The sequence below is a fragment of the Corvus cornix genome, chromosome 22 (genome assembly GCF_000738735.6).
Source record: "Corvus cornix cornix isolate S_Up_H32 chromosome 22, ASM73873v5, whole genome shotgun sequence".
Lineage (NCBI taxonomy): Eukaryota > Metazoa > Chordata > Aves > Passeriformes > Corvidae > Corvus > Corvus cornix.
Genome location: NC_046351.1, coordinates 3,240,617 through 3,263,275, shown reverse-complemented (window position 1 = coordinate 3,263,275; position 22,659 = coordinate 3,240,617). Strand labels below are relative to the sequence as shown.

Genomic DNA, 22,659 nt, shown 5'->3' with positions numbered 1-22,659 from the left:
CACCAGATGATTGTAAATTAAATAAAAAAATAAAGCCCCAGCTGGACAAAACTGTGATGGAGCTGTTAAGAGCAGCTTTACCCCGTTAAGAGGGGGTAGCTGAGCAGCACTGGAAATTTTGTTTATTTTATTTTCAGGAGTGTCTGGAAGGACCTGTTTGATTTCATTTTTACCATCATGGGAGCTGAGAGTTGATGAGGATTTTGTGTTCATTCAACACAAGTGGAAAATCAACATTCACTGGGTTGGCATCCCGGGATCATCGACATCCTGGCCACGTTCCAGAGGGGTTCAGATTGTGGCTCCTGGTTTATTCTCTGGAGAAAGTCACTGGGTGGCAGGGGCTGGGATGGAATTCCCAGAGCAGCTGTGGCTGCCCCTGGATCCCTGGAAGTGCCGAAGGCCAGGTTGGACAGGGCTTGGAGCAGCCTGGGACAGTGGGAGGTGTCCCTGCCCATGGCAGGGGTGGCACTGGGTGGGGTTTAAGGTCCCTTCCCACCCAACCCATTCCAGGATTCCATAGTTCAACATAAATTCACTGGGAAGAATGAACTGATCTTTTCAACACTCCCCAGTATTCATCCTCCTCCTCCTGGAACAAGAAAAACTGTGGCTGCCCAAAGTAATCATGGCAAAGGGCTGAATTTCAGATTGTGGCTTTGCAGTTGCTCCCTCTGAAATTCCCCCTCAGCTGAGGACCAGCACAGCACTTACACTGCTCTGGGAATAAAGGAACTGGATTTTCATAAAACAAAGAGTTTCTGGAAGCAGCCAGGCTTTGCACTCTTGAGGATTTGAGTTTCCTCTCGTTTCAGGAGGATTTGCTGGTTTCCCTGGTCAGGATCATGAGGAGCTGTCACTTGTAGGAACTGAGTCCCCAGAGTAAACACAGCAACACTCACAGCATCTCCCTTGGGATGGGAATCCTGCTGTGGCTCTACTACACCTCACCACCTTCACTACTACTCCTAGTAACTCACCTAATGCACGAGTAATTCACAGTGAGAAGTCAAGAATACAAACCAAGACCTCAGGGCAGGTCCCTCAAACCTCAAATGCAGGGACCAGCGTTCTAACCCAGCTGGGGATGCCCACACCAGTGGGATGATCCAGATCCACACTGGAGCTATGGAATGAGCTGCCACCAAGAGCTTTCCACCCGTTTCCCACCCAGTGAGGTGAAGCAGCCTGAAAAAAATATAAAAAGGCACTGAAGACAACAGAATCCTCAGAAAATTGCTCAAAGCATCCATCTCAAGGAACTCAAGTCATTTGTTGAGAGCAGAAGCTGAAAAGCACTGCCAAGGATAAAGCAGGCTGGGATGTGACAGGTTAAGGAATGTTATCCCAATTATCCTGGAGAAGTTGGAATTCCAGACTCTTACAGAGCACTTGGATGTGCCAAAGCAGGAGCCTGTTCTGGAATATCCACACCTACAAATGCTCACAGCCCTGAGGAAATGAGCTCTTTGTGAGTTGAGCATGGGCAGCACCAGCCCCGGAGTGCCCCGGGAATGCTGAATTATCAATAATGAGGAGTTCTTGATGGGTCTGGTTGGCTACTCAAGGGGACAAGGCCTTCCCCTCCTTCCCTTTATGGGCCACGGGGTTCAATCGCTGTGTGTGCAGCTGCCTCGAGGAGTTCAAGCCCAACACTTCTGATCCTAGAGGGATGGAGCAGAGGAAATGAGGCTGTTCCCTCCCTTACCTCCAAACCTTCCACTTTTTAGAGATTTAAACAAGCCACCCCCAATCCCCCTGAAAAGCCACCCCGGCTTCTTCTCCTCCAATTAAATCCTGGTCTAAAATACAAATATTTACCACAGACACACAAGAGGTGGCACGAGGTGGAGCTGTCACAGGGAGGACAGTTTTAAGAACATGGAGGGCGTTCTTGGTGCTGTGATTTACAGGAGAATTATACAGGAGTGCTTTTATAACAACATTTCCCCCCTTATCCTTCGTTAGTGTCCCTGAATCTCCTGTGACTCCATCGCCACATGAGTTAATTTATTAATAAAGCCCAAGCTCCAGAGTTCTTTGAATAGGAGGTGGAAATGAGGCCACACTCAGTCCTCACAACTGCAAAAAAACCCGGACTTGAATCGCAAACCTCCAAAGACCATGAAAGAGATCATTTCCAGGACTCTTAATGCAACCTTGGAAAGATTTGAGCCGTGCAGAGAAATCACTAAACAGCAATTTTAAAATAAATAGAAGGTTTTAAAAAGAGATTGGGCAAATTCCTGGAGGAGAGATTCACTCACAGCATCAGCAATAAAACCACGATTGTCTCCATGGCTCCTTCACCTCTGGAAGGGTCTGAATGCTCTTTAAAGAGAAGTTTCAGGAGAGGGATTGCTTGTTGCTCTGTATTTGCAAAATCTCAGGTTGTTTTTCCTTAGCTTCAAGGATTTGACAGTCAGGAGTGGGACAAAGATGGACCTTTATTTGTGAACTCATCAGTCATATCCTTCAATCTGTAGGTACAGGACAGTTTATTTATAAATTATATATCATATAGTCATAATATTATACATACTATTTTAATAATTCTTTTTTCAGATCAAAAAATTGCACAGAAAAATCCATTTCTCACGGAGGAATGAACTTGGACCACTCCTTTTTCCAATATTGCTCTTCTTGTCCTGGAATATTTTTTTAAAAGGTGAAGAAGTACAAAGAAAACCTTGCTCAGTTAAGTTGAAACACTTCAGGTTCATATCATTAGGACAAAATATCTACAAATCAGCACCACACGGTCATTAAAAGGAAAATTATTGGTAAGACAGTTTGTTGTATTTGGCAATAAATCAGTAAAGAAAATCAGATGCAGAAATGGCACCCAGAGAAAAATATCTCGTGCAAAAATGCTTCAAGCCACCACTTGTTCCAACATTTTGGGATGTCAGAGAGTTGGAAATAACTTTGCTGTGTGTTGTAAATTCCATGTACAACTGCAGTGTGCTACAGGCAAAAAGAAAATGTCTTAAAGCCCCAAAATTAGACAGAGATAGGAGATAGAAGTGACCTGACATTCCTGTGGTCATGCAGTGATGGGGTCAGGCACAACTCCTGGATTCCCAACATTAAATTCACACTGCATGGAGCCATTCGGATGGCAAATATCCAGAAAAACTGCTGGAAAAAACATCAGCAGCACTCAAACGTTCCTGTCCAGGCTCCTGGCCTGGCCACTGCTTGTAAAATTTGTTCATTTCTTGCAGTCCCAACTGAAGGAGGTTTATCTCCAGGTATAAAATAAACATCACAACGAGGAAGATGCAGATAGAAAACACAAAGGCCTGAAGGTCCCCGAGGAACAAAGCAGGGAGCGGCTGAGAAATCAGCCTTTTAAAGGGAACCAAAAGGATTGAATCAAACTCGGAGAGAGGACAAGGAAATGATCAGAGACATGAGGCTGGAACTAAACTAAATCTGGGTGTCTAAATGAAATCTAGAGGAGAGTATGCAAATGGAAATGAATCAGGCAGAGTCAAGACTCAGAGCTGACCCTGAGATCTGAGGCCACGGGGATTGTATGGCCTGGGGTGGGAGAGTTGGCCCGTAAGGGATGGGAATTGTGTTTGGCTCCAGAGTTCTCCAAAAGCAGTGGTCCGAGGAAAGCAGGAGGAGGGTCCATCCTCACAGCTGCCATGCAGGGTTTGGGGAGGAGGGGCAGGAAAAGAAGACAAAGGCTGCACAAAATATTAATTCTGATTTCAATGAGCTCAAAGGTCTTTTCCAACCCAATTGATTCTGTGATTCTGTGAAATTCACTTGTGGCTTCACCGGAGAGTTGCTCACTTTTGTTAAAATGGTCCTGAATCAGGCAGTCCTGCACTGTTAGGTCACATCGCTACATCTGGAATTCAGGTCTGAAATTTCTCACAGGAGTCCAGAGCTCGACTTTTGGGTTCTTTCTCCTCCTTCACCCACATAAAGTACATCCTAATTGTCAGATAAGCTCACCCTGATAGTGGGATCAGTGTGTAATGGTGGTCACAGAACAGAATAGTCAGCAGCAGAAGACAACAATGAGTTAAATGACCCCACACGATGCTGTATTTATTTTATTCCCCATCACCAGCAATTACAAATCATAACAAGAGAGTCTTTTGACCTTTAGAATAACTGACACCGTCTCGTGCAAGCCAAGCAGAGCAGCCTGCCCAAGAACACAGGCAGGGGAAGGACGAGAGTCAAGAGCTGTAATTAGCTGCATAATTATTTTCCAAAATAAAATGTGCAATCTTCACCTCTTTGGCGCTGAGCGGTGTCACTGGGGCTGCTGTCATCATCTGCCATCTCTGCACGGTCATTATGGGGCTGATAAGGGATGACAAACACCTCGAGATCCACTGGAGGATGGTTTATTTCCCAACTTCCCCCAATTCCTGTATTTATGTCCTTGTTTTGGGGGAGGATGGGGTTTTGAGGAGGGGAAGGAAGGTTGCTGACATCAGAACCAGCTGGGAGAAGGAGCTCTTGTCCCCAGGAATCCAGTCTGGTGCTGTAATGATCATTGCATGTTAAATTCTGTCTTTTTTTCCCTTTGCTCAATGACAAAACTCTCCTCGAGTCAGGGTTTTACTCCAAGCTCCACTCGGCACAGGAACAGAATGAACACAAGAGCTGGAGCAGGAAGGAAGGAAAGAAAGGGAAGAAGGAAATCCAAGCCTTATAGAAATACTGCTTAAGTGAATCTGACTCCACAGGAAACAACCATACAGTGAGAGGGCCTGAGCTAACAAATTGATCTAAAAATAAGCTGGATAATATTGTTTGTTTGTGTAGTGAAACAAGAATAACCAAAGTAATTTAATTATTGTTGCCCCAGAAATCTGTCATTACACAGTGTCTGTCTGTGCTGCTGTTTTCTATTTATCCAAAGCCAAGGTTACTCTTTTTATTATAGCAGCAGAAGCCTTGCCCCCAAATTATTCTTGCTAATAGAAGTATTATTATTATTATTATTATTATTATTATTATTATTACTCCAAAACAAGCATGGATTGGAAAATCAGCACTAAAATCTAATTTGGGAACCTTGGGCTTTCTTGGGACCAGGGGAACTCCACTAAAACTGCAGCAGGAGCACTCCTGAACCCCTTGTTTGAAGTGGGAAATGCCTGCAGGAACAGAACCTCAGGGGGAGCCGAGTTCTTGCCAGCCCCAAAACTCCAGAAGAGCTCTCAGTGGTGTTTTTTCTTGAGGCCATGAGACAAACAAGAAACTCAGAACCCACAGCTGCCAAGGGACAGAACACAGAATATTCACAAGTTTGGGGGGGGTTTGATGAAGACAGAAGGATTTAATTATTCAAAACAAAACACACATAAAGGAGCCTGTCAATTAAAGTGAGTGATAAAAGTTTAGGGTTGCTGTGAAATATTTAACAGGCAATGCTGAATTTTTTATGGAAGAAATATTTGTACTTGCCAGAGTCTGATGTTAATATACAGAAATTAATACAAACATCAAACCTGAGCTTTCAGAGAGGCAGCTCAGGAAAGGGTCAAGGGCTGTCAAAATTAACACCAACAGGACCAAAACTAAAAGCTGTGTACCTACACTCGTGTCAGCCTGTGTACCCCGAGCTGGCCCTGCTCTGAGGGGTAGCTGCTCACTAAAACCTGTCCCCAGACTGAATTTACAGCTCATCCTGACCACCATTTCTCCACTCCTAATGACCAGAAAGAGGCAAAAATTAACTCCAGGCTCCCCATTCTGTGGTTTAAATTGACCTTGGGTTTATGGGCATTTTTAAAAGTAACCAGGCTTTTAAATAATTATTGCAGCATTGCATTTTTTAATCAGGACAACGCAAAGCGGCAAAAAGATGATGTGCACATATTTTACAATCCAAAGAGCCAGAACATTCCCTCGTATTCCATTTTTTCCAGTGTTTTCCCAGCTTTCTGGGCCATGCTTCCAGTCTCTCCTGCACACATCGAGCTTAATCAACAACATTAATTCTGATACCTGAACTCCTTGGGTAAATTTATACATCACTGGGAAAAGGCGGTTCCGGGACAGTTAATTAGGGAATAAATGACTTAAATACCAAGGCAAACACTCTAATTATTTCCATTTGAGTGTTCCATCACTGCCACTTTCGCATCGTTATCAGCCTGCTTTCTGAGGCAGTAATTGGGCTTTCAGTGGCCACAAATGACTCACCCCAGCCAGGTTACAGGGCTGGAAACTCCAAAAAAATCCATTCTCACCACACCAGTTTCAATTTCCAGAAGGATTCTCCAGCACAGGCTGAAGCTTCACCACCAGAGTTCTGTTAGTACTCAGATTATTGCAGGGCTGCTCCTTTTAACAGAGCTCTCAGCTTTTGATGAAAAAGGAGCAATTTAAAAGCAAACAACTGCCAATATTAAGAGAAAAATACGAAGGTGTTTTTTTTTTTTTTGAAGATTAAGCTTTTTTCTTCTTCCTCTCTTGTGTAGCACACAATGGGGTAAAATTAGGGAGTGCACTTGGCGTTGCCGGTAATTCTGAAGCAAAGCCAAGCAGAAATCCAGGGCACTCGTGGCAGGATCCACTCAGCACCATCTCAGCTGGAGCCCCCATTTCCAGCCTGGCAGTGATAAAATGAAACTTTTGAGTTGAAGTAAAAGAGAGGTAAATGTTAGCACTGAATTCTTGCTGTTACCAATGCAGACAAAGTCTGGAAGGCAAATCTGGCCAACACCCCTGGAAATTCAGAGCCTTCCAGGCAGGAACTCAGGTCTGAAGCACTCCAGTCACACCTCAGAGGAATTGAGAGCAGGTCCCTTCTCTGGCTGTTTGTTCACCAAAATCTCCAAATACCACCAGCACACCAAAATGCTTTGAAGTGTGAACAAATAAATCCTATAGCTACAGCCCCTGATACCTTCATAAAATACAGCGAGCTCTCTTAATGAAAGCCAAACGAGGTGTTTCTCCCTGGGTAGTGCAGGCCACATTTATTTTGAAAAAAGCAATGTAATTTCTAGACTCTGGAAGGAGCAAACTCATCTGTTTTCCTCTGCAAGAAGAGTCTCACCTTATCAAGAAGCATCAACCCACATCCTCTCTGGCTCGAGACCCACCTTTCCTCTCCACACTGCAAAAAGGAGCTGGGAAAAAAATACTCAGAGCAGTGAACTGCTAATTTTGTCTTTTATTTGTAATTTTTTACTCCTATAATCTATACCCCAGTACAAACTTGAGTATTACCATAACTTAAATAGCTTAGATTACACAGTTTGTGTGGATTTGTCCATTCCCTTTCTTTGCTAATTAGCCCTGGTATCTCCTTATAAATCTCAGGACAGGTTTTTTGTTACTGCTCTAGGTATTTCACAGGTTTTTGATTCTCTGCAGCCCATGTGTCTCTGACACCGCACATTTAGTGACAGTAAGACATGGAATGACTTCCTCCAGACTTCTGCTGGCTGTACTTCTCCATCCCATCCACCAGCATCACATCCCCAACTTTTCCATGAGCTTTATGCTCATTTCTACTCCACTGTAACATGAACTGCTAGAAATTATTATTGTTGCTGTTGTTGTTGTTACTGCTCTGCCTTCTGTTCCAGGAAACCACTTGTACTGAGGATGTGAGCCTTCCTTAGCAGCCACCAGGACCGAGGACATATTTTAAATCTAAAATAGACTTCCTCACAATCACACAACCCTAAAACCCTTCAGATAAAAGCCGGGAGGTTTAGGGCAAGAGTCATTAGAAATCAGCTGCTGACCAGGATTTTCACAGTTCCACAAACACAGGAGAGGAGAAACCCAAAGTGGGGAATAAATAGGACATAGATAGATAGATAGATAGATGGATGGAGGGCTCTGGCCACCTTAAAGTCCCTGTGCAGGTGAGGTGACTCAAGGAGGGCTGTGCTGGTCTGGAAATGGCCAGGCACCCTCCAGGCCCAGTCAGGAACAGGCAGATTAACCCTCTGTTCTACAAAAGCAGGTAAGACTGAGAGCTTTTGATTAAATGTACTTACCACAAAATGTTCCAACCCCAGGATCACAAACCATTCCAGCACAGGCTGACCTCATCACAAACCATTCCAGCACAAACTGATCCGTCCCCAGGATCACAAACCATTCCAGCACGGGCTGATCCATCCCCAGGATCACAAACCATTCCAGCACGGGCTGATCTCATCACAAACCATTCCAGCACACACTGACCCATCCCCAGGATCACAAACCACTCCAGCACGGGCTGATCCATCCCCAGGATCACAAACCATTCCAGCACGGGCTGATCTCATCACAAACCATTCCAGCACACACTGACCCATCCCCAGGATCACAAACCACTCCAGCACACACTGAGCCATCCCCAGGATCACATGTGACACACCTCCCTAATCGTATTTGAGTCACCACAATCTCCTTAAGCTCCTGGAATAAACTTAAACACAGTGATTTCCTGGCAGGAAATGAATGCTCTTAAGCAGATGAAGGTGAAGTTATTGCTGTCATTATGAAAAACAAATGATTACACGTGCCTTTGTCTCCCTGCCCTCCCTGGAGAGTTACTCATGGCTGCAGGGCACGGTGGTGTAACAGCAGCATTTCCACTCGTGCTGAACCAGGTCTGGAAAGAAATCAATGGGGTTTATTTGTCCAGGGAACCTTCCCCCCAAGGCAGGGAACTCGCTGTGCTCGACAGTGTGATTAGGGAAGCGCATCTCTCCCAGGTTGGGAAGGAAGGCTCGGATGTCCTCTCTCACACCAAACACGTCTGAAGGAGCACAAAGCAAACTGTGAGTTCCGGAATGAGAATAAAACACTCAAGTGAAGAGCTCTGTATCATGTTCTGGACAATAATTGCACTTTGGAGTGGGCTCTTTCTCAGGAGGATCCTGGGCACTGAATGTAGAAGGTTTGGGAAAGATGGTTGAGTAGGGGTTTGATTTCTCCTCATGCATTTTTTCTCCTTGATCCCGGGTAGAAAACCTCCCTGGCTCTGGATGAAGCGCAGCACGCACCTGTGTGAAGTGTTTTACACAGCCAGGCTCCAGGTTCTTCCTCAAGGACTGAAAATCAGTGAAAACCACCCTCCTTTAGCCAGAAAAATCAAATAAATGCCAACACTGCCTGCAGCAGTGGGCTGTATTCAGCATTACAGCTTCTGGATCACCCCGGGAATGAAGGAATCGAGGGAATTCCATGAGGAAGAACACTGATGATGAGTAAAGCACCCAGGAGCTGTCAGGGGAAGAGCTGCACTCACTCAGGCTCATCTACAACCAGTTTATTATTCCACTGCCATCCCTGGGATTGGTTTGTAGGGTTTTATTGGGAACTGGTGAAGGGAAACCCTGGACACAGCCCAGGGCGACTCTGGAGAGACAGCAGCTCTCAGACCAGCACTCTGGAGAGGATGAGGGCGACACCCTGGTGTTAAAAAAGGACATGGAGAGGTTTCTCCAGATGTCAGGGGGTGTAGAAATGCTGTTATTTATCGTCAGAAATCCACTGTGGCACTCAGAGGTTGTGCACATCACACAACACCCCCTGGAGCTGGGGAGCCACCAGGGCTAAAGCCCAACACCCAGTTCGGTGGCACTCGAGGCAGCACCCACCCCAGAGCCCTGCCGGGGGCTCTCCAGCACAGCCATCACCGCCTCGGGTGTCTGCAGGGCCTGGGATGAAGGATCATTATTGAAATTGCGCTGCTTGATGCTGCCTGAAAGGCCAGGCAGGCAATTGCAGCACCTCCCGTTGGTTGCTGCCCTCCGCCAGAGCAGCAGAGGTGATAATCACAAGGTGCTTGTGCCCAGTCACATTCCAGTCCTCCTCCTGCATTAAATTTTACCTTCAATTGAAAAATAGAATTCCTCCTCTTGCGCCTGTCATTTCCTATGGAAACATTCCTTCTGCACACTCATTTTTGCCCTTTCCTTCACTAAATTCTTCCCTCTACTTCTTTTGCCTTTCCTTACCCTTTAAATTAAAAATTTTGAGCACGGGCACTGCATTAACACAACTTCATCCTGCTCTCAAAGGCTGCTCAAGTTCTTCCTCTGCACCAGGCAATATTTCACCTTTTCTGTGAATTTGTCTTTAAAAGGACGTCACCTAAAAAGAAGATAAAGTTGTTTTCTTTAGCATTTGAGATATGCAACAATCCTGCTCACCTCAGTAAAATAAAAATGCATAATTGCGATCCTGAAAGCCATAATTTGCATTAATATTGTGATTTTAAAGCTCTTGTGCAGGCAGGGATGGAGTGGTGGCCTCAGCATTTGTGTCTCCTTCAGGTGGGCAGGGAGAAATATTGCAGCTCCCATCCATCCTCCCTGACCATCCCGAGCAGAAAATCCCTGATTAGATTTTGGAACTGGCTTGGAATCGGCTTTATCAATGATCCCTATTTCCTGGATAATGGAATTAATTTATTCATTAAAATGTTATCTAATTATTGAGAAGAAATCTCCATCCTGAGTGTGAGATAACAGCAGCTCTGCTTCCCATCCTCCCCCTTAGCAGGACTTTTAACTGGCAATATTGGGTAGTGATTTTATTATTGCCATTATTCAATTCAGCCTAGCTTCTTTTTTTTATCTTCTTTGTACTCTGTTTACACTTTTTAATGAGGTTTTAATCTTCCCTGACGTGTTTATTCAGGTTATTTATTTTACAAAAGGAAAGGGCCTTAAGTATAACTGAGGAAATCAATGCTTTATTTTTTTTCAGCCTGGATCTGAATCTCTTTCTAATTCTCCTTTTCAAATATTCCTCAGTCTGAAGGGAAGAAAACACAGGGCTGTGGGGAATGTTTGAGAAAAGGATGGAGATTTTTAGATAATTCAAGTAAAACTCAAATTCTTAGGGAAGAGTGGTGAAATCCCCCTAAGAATAATTGATTGCAAAATATTAACTTGAGCCTTCAGAGGTTTTAAATCAAAGTGCATTAAAGTAGCAAGGCAAACCTGGAGCTGCACTGGCCACAGCAAATCAGAATTCCCTGAAATTCCAGCAGTGTCTGTGTTCTTTCCCATTTGTTCCTGCAGTGTTTGCACTCCTTGTTTGGGTTTGGGTTTAGATGGATCAGCCTGGAAAACCCAGCAGAGGGTGAGTGGCTGGATTTGCCAGGGAATAACCTGGAAGTGGCTGTGGATTCAGCAGCTCTCAGAAATGCAGTGCTGGGGCTGAGGGTTCTCAGGGAGGGGAGGAAGTTCTGCACCCATGGAAAGCCACAGAGCAGAGAAAATGAGGCAGAGGGACTTCAGCCTTGAACCACTGGAATTCTGTCCTTGGAGTGTGCCAGAACAAAGAGAGAATATGGATTGTCTGGAGGGTTCTCCACAGCATGCTCTGAATCCATTCCCCCCGGCTGAATTCCTGCTTCTGTCTCTCATCTGCCCACACTGAACCAGAGCAGGACCCAGGAGATTCCTCCCTGGGGCTGGGAATTTGCTGTAATTTGAGTAATTCCATTCACATCCCACATCTCACATCCACAGGCCTGTTCCTGTTCCCTGGATCCAAGAGCCTTGGGGCCCCCTGGAAAGGTTTTCAGGGCTGGAAGGACCCTCTGTGCTGACCTCAGCGGCATTTTTAGGTGACAAGCATTTATCAGGTCTCTGTTCCTGCCCCAGGAATTCCCCATCCCTGGAAGTGTCCAAGGCCAGGCTGGAGCAACCTGGGATAGTGGGAGGTGTCCCTGCCCATCTGAATGGGATTGAGGTTCCTTCCAACTCAAACCATTCCATAATTCCAAGATTCTTTGCTCCAGACCTGCTGCAGCACCTCTGCAAGGAAGCGGGGCTGAAAATTAAGAATTTAAATCCCTTCCCTACACAACAGCTCTGAAGGATTTCCACCTTTAATGCTTGTCATGCTGAATATCCCGCTCCTCCCTTCTGGAAGGAAGTTAATAAGATGCTTCCCATTTCATTTTCGGAGCAGCAGAAGTATTTAAAGAACATTACTGGAGTCAGACTTAATTTACTCTTTTTCTTTTTTTTTCCCCCTGACTTGCAAACATTTTTCCCCCTCCTCGTGCTCGTTAGCTATTATTTTGTAAATGAATGACTTCATTTCATTTAGTTCCAGATTTAATTGTTCCTTATTGGAAATGTCAGCTTTCACAGTTCATTAATAAGGCACTGGTGGGGAAAAAAAGCCAGGGAAGAAGTGGGGATAGGGAGGCATAAACTTGCCTGGCAAGGAATGAGGAGCTTTAGTTAATGCAATGTCCACAGATCTGTTGGGAAATCCAAAGGGTTTTTCTGGAGGCTGATTCCCTGGATTGGGGGCTGCATCCTGCTCATTTAATTAATAATTACTGCCTTTAATCATTCCTGTGCCTCAGACACTCTGAGGGAAACACGAACAAAAAGCACTCCCTGTTTTTCCAGCTGGAGCAACACCGCACCCATTAACCTGGGCCATGAAATCCTGCAGCAGTTCCTGTGGGTAGCCCAAAATTCCCTTTTTTTTTTTTTTTCAATTTACTCATGAAAACAAAGAATGAAAACATATTCATTCTTTCTTTGCCATGTAGAATGTGACTGAAATAATGAATTGCCTTGTTGGCTTTGTCCCCAGTGCTGACATTAAAGGGTTTTCTAAGTTTATCAGAGGCTTTGCTAAGTGTGAAGCCAAAGTGTTGGGTTTTTTTAAAGCACTGGAACAGCTGTGACGGTGATGGAAAAACACAGAAAAAGGTCATATCTGTCTGTGAACTAAATTACATGAGTTTTATTGGGTTTTTATTATTATTAATAACAATACTTTATATATGCTCTACTATCATACTTATATTCTTATACTACTATTAATATTATTAATTACTATTATATTACTATTGTATTTTAATTACTATTTTATTACTGTTTTCATTACTGTATTATCTTACTATTGTATTAAAGTTCAAGTCTGCTCAAATTTTGTGACTCCCACCAGTTAATAAAGAAGAAAATCCCCAAATAATCCATGAAATCTTTATGACACAATCAAATCTCAGAGCTAAAACACATTAATAAATTCAACAACACTCCAACCCTGAATCCATCACCAAGGGAATATATCCTGCAATCTTTCCTGTATTTGGGATATTTCCTCTGGAAAATGCTTTTTAAGCCCAGTTTGGCTCATTTAGGATTTATAAACCCTGTGCCATTAAATAGTTTTGTCTCCCTGGTTTTGGGCTGCCTTCTGCTGCTCCCACATGTTTAAATCAAGAATTCCCAACAGTTTTGAGGGGAAGGGACACACACAAAAAGGCAATTTAATTTTTAAAAAATGAGTAAATAGTGCAAAGAAAATTGCAGGAGAAAAAAAAAGTAAAATAAACTTTTGTTTATTTCTAAGTATATTGTTTATTTTATTAAGTATATTTGTTTATTTCTAAGTATATTTGTGCAGAGCCTCCAAAAAGACAAAGGCTGGAAGAAAACAGCTTTGGTTTGGGGAATTTATTACTCATCAAAAGAGGCCAAACTGGCTCAATTTGCCACTATAGAAAGAAAATGAAGATCTGCTGTGTTTTTCATGGACAAAGATATTAAAAGCTGGACTGAAACCATGGAAAATATCCCCACTCTGAGGTTTGCAGATGGAGAAACCCCCTTTAAGAGAAAATGTTTTATTTTTAAGGTCCCAGCTGAGCCGGACCAGCAGATTTGATCTCAGTGAAGAGCCCCCATTCCCAGAGATGCAAAGCAGCCACTGCTTCCTTCAAAAAGAAAACGAACAGACCCAGAGCAGCCCCAGGAGGTTTTTCCCTCAGTTTCCCCAAGGACACAGCACTGGGATAATCGTCCCTAGGAGGGGATTGATAGCTTTAAAGCAGGGTTTCAAAACCACATTCAGATTTTAAGAAAACTACAATATAAATGCAAAATATTTCTATAATAAACACTCGACTGTACAAACTATAATAATCTTCATTTTTTTCCTCCAGAAGCAGCAAAGGCAAATATAATGCACACACTTATCAAGGTGAAATTATCCCATCTTGGAGAGGCTGTGAATGGAAAATTCTAAGGTGGTATTTTCTTGGATGAAAGCTCCCATGCAAGTGTAAATTATTATCATTAAAATAATGAATTCTTTGCCCGGTTTAAGCTTTGCAGCTCACTCTGGAATTGAAAAATGCTCTGTGCTCAATGAAACTCTGGGGTGTAATGTAAATTTTCCACAGCATTTGTTTTTCAGCTGAATTGTACCCAGACAAACTCCATTCCAAGAGGTTTTGGGAGGGAGCACCTGAAGTAGCTGCCTCTCCGTTAGAATTCCTGGGAAATGTGGAGGTTGGTCAGTGTTAGGAAGAGTTTCAGTTCAAATCTGGGCCTGCCAGAGCTGAGCTCTCACATGTCCTGGACCCGACACTTTTTTGGGGTGGTTTTAAAGAATCCTGGGATGGTTTGGGTTGGAAGGACCTTAAATCCCACCCAGTGCCACCCCTGCCCTGGGCAGGGACACCTCCCACTGTCCCAGGGTGCTCCAACCTGGCCTTGGGCACTGCCAGGGATCCAGGGGCAGCCCCAGCTGCTCTGGGAATTCCATCCCAGCCCTTCTTACACCCTCCCAGCCAGGAATTCCTCCCCAATATCCAAACGAAATCTTCATGTGCCGACTTCTGTCAATCCCAAGAACCAAACCCAGTACCCTGTTTCCTTGGGATCAATCCTTTAACACCCACTTATAAACGAAATCTAAATCCAAACCTTATTATGAGGATTTTTGGAAAGTTCTTTTGTGATTGAGAACAGTTCCTCTGTGTTCCTTCCGTATCTCATTTACCAAGTTCACTCATGCAGAAAAAGCTGTTTCTTGGGGGACTCTTCCTCCCTTTGCCCAGTCATTTCTCCCTTTGGGCGGTTTTTATCCCACCCTGTGTGCCAAGTGGGGCCCTCATCTACGGCAGGGAGTTTGCAAACCTTGCGCAAGGAATGAATATCATTCCCTTGTCTCCTGTTCGTGTGAGGTTGTAGCTCTGCTCACCAACGGTCTCAAAGTGCCATCACTTGATTGCTCTGGGTGCTGGAAGCAACAAAGAAGTTAATTAAAAACAAACAAACAAAAGCAAGTGGAGTCAGACCCGTGCACCATCCACACACAAATGTAAGCTGAATATTCAGTGTAGCAGAAGTAGCAAAAGCCCTTTGAGATGCTGCTTTGGAGCTGCGCCAGCAACTCCCCCGAACACGAGGTGCTGCTCTGAAATACCCAAATATTTTTGTTGTCTGAAGGGGCTGCATCAAGGAGGAGATAGGAAACTATGCAAGAGATAATGATAATTACTGCCAGAGTTTGCCTTGAGCTGTTTTTGTAGTGCAGTAAGTGCTGGACTGGCAGGATCTTCTCCTTGACTCCAAGGGGAATTCCCATCCCTGGAAAATGCCAGCGTTCCCATTCACCTGAGCTGGTGCAAGTTTTCTGCCCCATCCCTGCCCGGGTGGGTTTGGTGCCTTTTCCTGCCGCGCCTGAGGTGTCCCATGGACAGCAGGAGTCACTCCGCTCTCTCCAGCTCCAGCACGCCCAGCTGGGAATTACAGCGAGCAAGGCTCACCTCCCGTCCGGGACAAAACCTCCCTGTGCCTGGTTCAGCCCTGAAGGACTCCTAAAACTGGGAGAAACGCTGGGCTGGGTGAAACTCCTGAGATTTCCAGGCTGAAAATCTGCAGCAGGATGAAGCAAACCTGGGGACAGGGCAAGGAGGACACGGGGACAAAGCTGATTTCCTGATTATTGATTTATTGATTACTGATTTCCTGATTACTGATTTACCTGTGTGTCCAACCCCTCCCCTGTCCCAACATTACCCTGACCAGGAACCTGACTGTAGGCAGGGAACATCCTTGGAGCCTCTCTGCTTTCCACAGGCTCCTTTCTCTGCCACCCCCCTCACCTGCAGCAGCAGCAGCAGCAGCTCTTCTGCCGCTAAAAAAAATAAAAATAATAATAACCCTGACTCAATATTTCTGGAAACTTAGCAAGAGAATATCCCTCGGTATCCAAAAAAATGCCAGGCAGAACTAATAGGAAAGTCGAGTAAATAAACAGGGCAGGTGAAAGTCATTCCGAGAAGTCTGAACGGTGTTTTCCAGTGATTAGGAAGAAATAAATAAACGGATTGCCGGGCTGCAGATGTTCCTGGGCAGGTCGGGGACAGCGAGAGCGAGGCTTTTGAGGGACTCTTGAACCTGCGCTATCTGGCTTTTTGGCAAGCGAGGGGCTCCGGGCCACAATCGCAGCAATTTCGCTTCCTAATGTGGAGCGGATGCTGAGGTTTTGTGTGGCAGCAGAGCGGGGTGAGGGAGGGCACTGCCACCACAACGATGCGTGAAAAGCCACCGCCAGCGCCGCAATCAAATGTCTGGAGGAACATCCAATTTGGATTCCCGGCACATAAATTTCATCTGCATACAACAGCAGAACTGCCTGCGAGGGAAAAGCAGTTATTTCCTTTTTCTAAATGCTTCTTCCTTATCGGCTATAAAACGTTACAATAATAAAAATAATAATCTCGGGGAGGGGGGGTGGACTGGAGTCCCAGAAGGTGCTTGTCAAGGAGAAGAATAATTGTTAGCCAGAGCTGATTAAACAGCAATATTTTCGCAGGCTGAGAAGTCATCCAGGAGATGTTCATCCCGGCATCCCGGACTTGTCAGGAATGGTTCATTTGCTCAGGAATCCGTTCTCAAGGAGCTGGTGCCGCTCTCTCCCCCCCAGCCACACTAATTGTTTATCAACATACAAAAGAACCGATGACCTTTAAACGCAGCTTTTTGTCCCTGGTAGGCAGAGGAAATGAGCCCCGGCACAGCAAACGTGCCTGGGCTCCTTTTTATTTTTAGGAAAGTAACCTTTTAAGCAAGGAACTCTTCATCAATGGAGTTTTCACACTCTGTATTTAATAATCATGGGATTAAGCAGAAACGTGTTATTTGCTGCTTCATTTAGGATTCAAAATTTACCCAAAAGAATTGAGGCTATTTTGAGTGTTAAGTCATAGCTGTACAAATGGAAGAATTTGAATATTAAAAAACTTTTGAGGTGTTTCATATTAAGCACCAGAACCACATTAAGCACCACACTGATGTGTAAACTTTTTGAAGGGTGAATGGAACAAAATCACAATTTTTTTCCTGGGTTTTACATCGCTCCCACTCTCAGAATTGTAACGGATTTGGGAGCTTGGCTCTCACTTTTCAAAGCCATTTCAAAGTCTGGGACATTTACTGCCTTTCCCAATGGATTTGGTTCTTAAATCTCAGAGCCACAGATCAGCTGTGGGTAGGAAGTGGAATCCAAATCCTCCTCTGGAAATCCTCCATCCAAAGCCCAGCTGGGACAGGCTGCCCATGCCCACATCCATGGAAGTTTTGAGTATCCGCATGGATGGAGAGCCCACAGCCTCTCTGGGAAATGTATCCAGGGTTCAGCCTCTCTCAGAGTAGAGAATTTTAGTTATTTAAATTAAATTTAAATGGAATTTCCTGAATTTCAATCTTTACCCTCTTGCCCTGTGGCTGGGAATGACTCAGAAGAGCCTGGATCCCTCATTCCACCTCCCTCCCATCAGGGATCAGGATGATAAAAGCATCTTTATCTTTCTCTTCTCATGGCCGAAGAGGCCCAGCTGCCTCCAAAGAGCTTCCCTGGTCACTTCCTGGGGACACAAAAGTCCAAAAGCAGATTTTTGAAAGATGTTCAGGTGACCACAAGCACTGGATGGGTGTCACAGGGACAGAGAAGCCCATGGAGAAACTGATCACATCCAAATTACCCTGGAAACCGGGCAAAAATCAGGGTAAATGCTCTAACAATGGACAAGTCTCATTTTTTGAGCAAGCCAGACTCATGCAGGGGATACTTTTTATACCAGATAGAAATCTGAGCCCCTTTGCTACCAAACCGTTCACTTTTCTCCCCCAAATCCATCCGAACAAAGTTTAACCAGCACAAGAGAAATGGAACCTTTAAAGCACCTGAAAATGCCCCTTGGCTCAACTCTTGGTTCCTCTTTCCCAGCAGCAGCAGAGCTGCTCCAGCATCATCTCATACAACATTTTCAAGGGTCACAAGATGCTTTCATGAGATGTTTTGTATCTTTAAAAAAATTATTTATATTATTTTTACTTATTTGTTAGTTTATTTTATTTTTATATTATATAAAAATATAAAAAATATAGATTGGGGTCCAATCTGCAGATTTGGCTTAAGACATCTCTGGAAAGTTGTCCAAGATTTGGGACCTCTGTAAGACCCCGAATCCCCCGCCCTGGCCATAACCATGACAGGAACAAACTTTCCACAGAAACTCTTGGATGCATCTCTCAGCTAAGGGAACAGTGAAAGGGATGATGTGACTTTATTCCATTTACTCCATACCAGGAGGTTTGGTTAAAGGTATCCACCAGAGAGACAATTTTCAGGACCTCTCCGAGCCTGGGCAATCTGTTAGTGGGGAGAGTTTTAGTCCATTAAGCTGCTGAGCCAATTCATGAGAATGTTATTTAGTGTAAATTTTCATTTGGATGAATAGCAGAGAGCTTGATCTCTAACATCTGTAATTGAATTAGCAACCTCTTTGTTTCCCTATTCTCTTTATGGCCGGGCCACGGATGCATTTGTGAGCATTCAAAATTACAGCAGTCGAGCCATTACTTGGGAAAAGTGCCACATAATGCCCTTCTGGAAGTGGATTTTTATTTCACTTAACTTTTTTTCCTTCCCAGAGAAGTGATGTTTTGTCTTTCACTGCTGTTACCCACCAGCTCCTCTTTAAAGCTGCTTTTTTCCCCCCCAAATTTCATTAGATCCCATAGATCTTCTTTGCACGGCTGGTACAGTTTGACCCCTACAAGCCTGGAGCCAGAACTTCAGGATTCATTTGTTTTCCCATTATTTTCCTGCACAGGAATAGCAATGGGAGATTAGGAAAGAAAAATATAAGAGACTAATTTAACAAGGGATTTAAACACCTGCTTAATTACATCTCTGCTGAGGGCAGCACTGATTCAAGTGCTTAATTGGGTGTTGTTATTTGAAAATATGGAAGAATTGCATGGCAAGAGGTTTGTAAAAGTGCTGGAATGTGGAACAACATCCCCCATTTATTATAATGCTCAGCATTAAACCAGAATGCTGCATTTTGGGTTTAACCAGTGGAGCCTCAAGCTGGTTAAGGCTCACTGAGGAAAATGGGTGAGTACAGAGGATTTTCTGCTTTTAACAACATAAAGATGCTCATCTAGAGCCTCATTTCAATCTTTAAATGTAATTTGAGCATTAAAAAGCCTGAATTCTCCTGAGGTTTGTGTCCATTGAAAGTCCTTCCACCAGGATCAGCTGTGCAGAGGAGAGACTGTGATCTCCCAGTAGGAAATGTTCCTACCCTTGCACAAACCAGGAAAAAGTGGCATTCAGCCAAAGCTTGCACTTGATCTTGGAGGTCTTTTCCAACCCTAAAGATTCAGCAGATTTTAAGTTCAAGGAAGGGAATGCAAATGCTAAAACACAACCAAATTTAACCCGAAATAGTCAAGTGTTGGCCTCTGTCCCTAAAATCCGTGAGTTGTCTCTTTGGTTGAGCCCTTTGACCTCCATACGAAGCACCCAACCCCGTGCATCAGCACCCCACAAAGGGGATCTCTAGTCCTAAACTGCTGAGGACTGGGGAGAGATTTCCCTGCAAAATTTCTGGCTGAATCTGAGCTCAGTAAACCCCAAGCCCGAGGTCCCCCCACGTGCTCACCAGGCCACATAATTATACACATGGAAATAGAGCAAAATTAACTGTAGAGGTTGAAAAGCAAATAAGTGACGGGTGCCCAGCGCTGGACAACAAAATCCTGGCAGGGAATTCCTCCTCCTAAAGGGAATTTACTGAAATATTTGGATTTTTTTCCCCATGGAGATATCTGCACCGAACTCTGGATGCTCTGAGCCCCCCTCTCCTCCTCCTCTGGGTGTCACTCCTCAGGGCTCCTGCCAAAATCCACTGCTGGGAGGCAGCTGGAAAACCCAGCCAGCACTGAGTGCCCAGCCAAGAGAGCAGCTCCACAGCCAATTCCTGCAGGGCCCAATTATTTGCCACAAAACTGAAGGACAGGGATACGTTTCCGACTTCAGACACTTCCCAGCCCACTTCATTTTTTCTCCCTCATTTCACAGCGTCAGAAATTGAAAAAAAAATGCAGTTTGCCAAAAAAACGCAGTGCAAGAGGCTTTCCTGAAGTTGAGGCTGTTTAATATTCATGTAGAAAACACTGGATATTCATGTAATCATCCTGATTATCCTCAATATGATGTTGCTAAAAGCTAATCTCTGTCGGGCAGAATTGTTTAAAGTAACAGCAATGTCTTTGCGAGCCACAATAATTTCTTAAACTCGTAAACATTGGAGTTCCCTGGGCTACTTGGGGATGGAGGGGGGGGTGGAATCTGAGATTTCAGGATTTAATGTTCTCAGTGGGAATTAAAAGAAATACAAACAGGAACCTAACCAAGTGACTGGGCTGTTGCTACAGGGGAAAAAAAAGGACTTTTATACAGCAAAGTTTAATACAAAACAGTTTAATACAGCAAAAAAGGACTGAGTCAGATGACAACAAACTCCACAGATATTGGGGCATAGAAAGAGGAGATGAAATCAGGCTGTGGAAATTACTCACCACAGTGGATTATTATAGCAAAGGTGGACTTCAAAAAATCCTGGCAATTATACTGAATTAAAAAATGTGCATTTTGCCAGTGGTCTGTGGTGTGAAAAGCTGGCCACAACCATAATTACAGGTTTAATGTCTTTTAATGTCTCCGCACACCACTTCAGGGACTCTGTTTCCAATCAGTTTGTGGTAAAAAGCATCAGCTCAGGGCTTGCTCTGCCTCAGTAAATAAATGACCCAACAGGACAACAAGCAAATTATTCCCCAAGGGAAAACACTGCAGGGAAGGGCTGATGCTCTGTGGTATGAAATCCTGTCCTTGAGAGGAAGAGCTGGAACAAGGAGCTACCAAAGCACAGGAGTGGGGGCGAATTTGTTGGGCACTTCAACTTCCTGAGCATCTGGCAGCTTAAAGGATGGCCCAGAAAGGAGAACAACGACTGCATTTCCATGGAGAGAAACTTGGAACGGTTTGGGCTGGAAAGGACCTTAAAAGTCCTGTAATTCCAACCCCCTGCCATGGGCAGGGACACCTCCCACTGTCCCAGGTTGCTCCAAGCCCGGCCAACCTGGCCTTGGGCACTTCCAGGGATCCAGGGGCAGCCACAGCTGGTCTGGGAATTCCATCCCAGCCCCTCCCCACCCTCACAGCCAGGAATTCCTTCCATATATGTAGGTGACACATAGGAATGGTGACATACATGTAGGTGACACCTTCCATATGTAGGTGACACATAGGAATGTGCTCGGGTGGATGTTTGGTTTTGCATGATCACAGTGGAAAAAACCATGGAAAATGGGCCAATGGCATAAAAAATCAGCCCTTTCAAAGGCAGTCTGGGATGTTCATAACTACAAATCCAGGGCTGGTAGAAACACTTTGGGAAGAGAAGAGGCAGGAAGGTTGAGAGGAATTGTTTGCCCATTGTTAGAGCTTTACTCCATATCCAAGTTATCTTAATTAAACAGGAAACTCGGGGTCAGCTTCTGCCAAATGCCAAGAGTGCTACAGAGTAAAGCGAAAGTGGCTGGGATAAAATAAATCCAACAGTTCTCCAATGAGGCTGCCAGATCCCAGGGTGGACATAGAAATTCAGTGAGCAGGGCTCAGAAATTCAGGGAGAACACTTGGAAAAGCTGAATCCACACAGCCCCTCCCTCCCAGATCCCTTTTCCTCTCACACAGCTGTACAAATCCAATGAGAGAGCATCTTGTGTCACATTCAGTCAAAGAATTCAAACTTGCTCCAACAGCACATCAAGTTTCTCCTGAAATTTCAGCATTTTCCATGGAGTGAATCTCTCCATCCTGAGCCACAGCGATTACATGATTCCAACTGCTCTTCGAGGCAGGAATCACGAAAATCTTCCAAGCCCCTTCCATAGATCATTAACATGTTTCCTAAATAGCCCAACTTTTTGCTCAATAATCCAAGAAAATATAGATGTTCCTTTCCATCCATTTTTCCAAGGGAAATTGCCCTGAGGCTTCCTCATTTCTTTTTCTGTATAGCAGGTTTTTATTGTGATCTACAGAGGTTATGGCAGCTTTTCACTCCGTAATTTATACACGCGAATTTCTCTTGTCTCGCTGCATTTTGCTGAGAGAAAATGATGAGAAAATCAGACTGTGCAGGTCTGGAGCAGCTGTTTTGGACTGGTGTGACATCAGTGAATGAGAGTGAAATCCTTGGAGCCCACTTCTGCTCCCTTTGGGCTCTTCCACCCTCCTGTGCCAGGGAAGGAAGGCACAGCAGCTGGAATGATGTAGTCTAGGCCTAAAATACTTGACATAGCCCATCTAGAACTATGGGATCATGGAATGGGTTGGGTTGGAAGGACTTTAAATCCCACCCAGTGCCACCCCTGCCCTGGGCAGGGACACCTCCCACTGTCCCAGGCTGCTCCAGCCTGGCCTTGGGCACTTCCAGGGATTCCGGGGCAGCCACAGCTCCTCTGGGAATTCCATCCCAGCCCTTCCCCACCCTCCCAGGAACAAATTTCTCCCCAATATCTCACCTAAATC

The 22,659-nt window shown here is 44.6% G+C and overlaps 1 long non-coding RNA gene across 1 annotated transcript; it reads right to left on the bottom strand.

Moving 5' to 3' along the window:
* Nucleotides 1-4,055: 4,055 nt before the first annotated feature.
* Nucleotides 4,056-8,351, bottom strand: LOC109145828. The gene is made up of 2 exons (XR_005603574.1): nucleotides 8,297-8,351; nucleotides 4,056-8,265 (listed from the first exon to the last, which is right to left on the bottom strand). It is a non-coding gene; the product is annotated as an uncharacterized LOC109145828 (long non-coding RNA).
* Between the last annotated feature and the right edge of the window lie 14,308 nt (nucleotides 8,352-22,659).